We start from the raw sequence: 879 nt of genomic DNA, 5'->3' as shown, positions 1-879 counted from the left end.
TATTATTATTATTATTATTATAATAATAATAATAATAATAATAATAAGCTTCAGTGGCAGGCAGCTGGAAGCAGTTGCTCGCTTTTGACATGCCTGCTTCTACCTGTGTGCTTGCTTCGTGATTTTATTATATTACCCTTAATTAATTATTATATGATATTTACTTATTACAAAATTAATAATATTTAATAAAAATATAATAAATATCTATAAAATAAAATAGACATTTATGACCTGGCTGTTTCAGCTGCTTCAACTGTAATTTTATTATATCACCTATAATTAATTATTATGCGTCATTTAAGTATTTAAAAATTGATAATCTTGATATTTTAAATTAATTTGATATCTTATGTGAGACTCACTTAAAATTCTTTCACAAGTATTTTTATAGCAATTTTGTTATATCACTTTTAATTAGTTGTTATGAATCATTCAAGACGTGTCAGTTTCGCTATTTCAATCGTAATATTTGGTTTCTGTTAAAATTATATCAGTATAACTTAAATTGAAATAAAAAAATATTATAAATTACAATAATTAAGAATTAAAATTACTTTTAAAGTCTAAATTCACTATCAATGCCACAAAAGTTCGAACAAGAAAGATATTATAAATTACAATAGCAATCAGTTTAAAATAGTCAATTACAACGTCGAAAAAGTATTATAAATTATAATAGTTATCGATGTCATATTAATTAGGATAAAAGGATATTACTTGAAAATTACGTTGAAAATCGTATAAATCATAATATAATTAACAATTTAAAATATTAAAAATTATATATAACAAATCTGGTTGACTTTCTCAAATATTTCATTAGCATTATATAAGTTGAGACAAAAAATAGCAGATAATATTCGAAAAGTAGCACAT

Source organism: Capsicum annuum, chromosome 6 (genome assembly GCF_002878395.1).
Source record: "Capsicum annuum cultivar UCD-10X-F1 chromosome 6, UCD10Xv1.1, whole genome shotgun sequence".
Lineage (NCBI taxonomy): Eukaryota > Viridiplantae > Streptophyta > Magnoliopsida > Solanales > Solanaceae > Capsicum > Capsicum annuum.
This window is presented reverse-complemented; position numbering follows the sequence as displayed.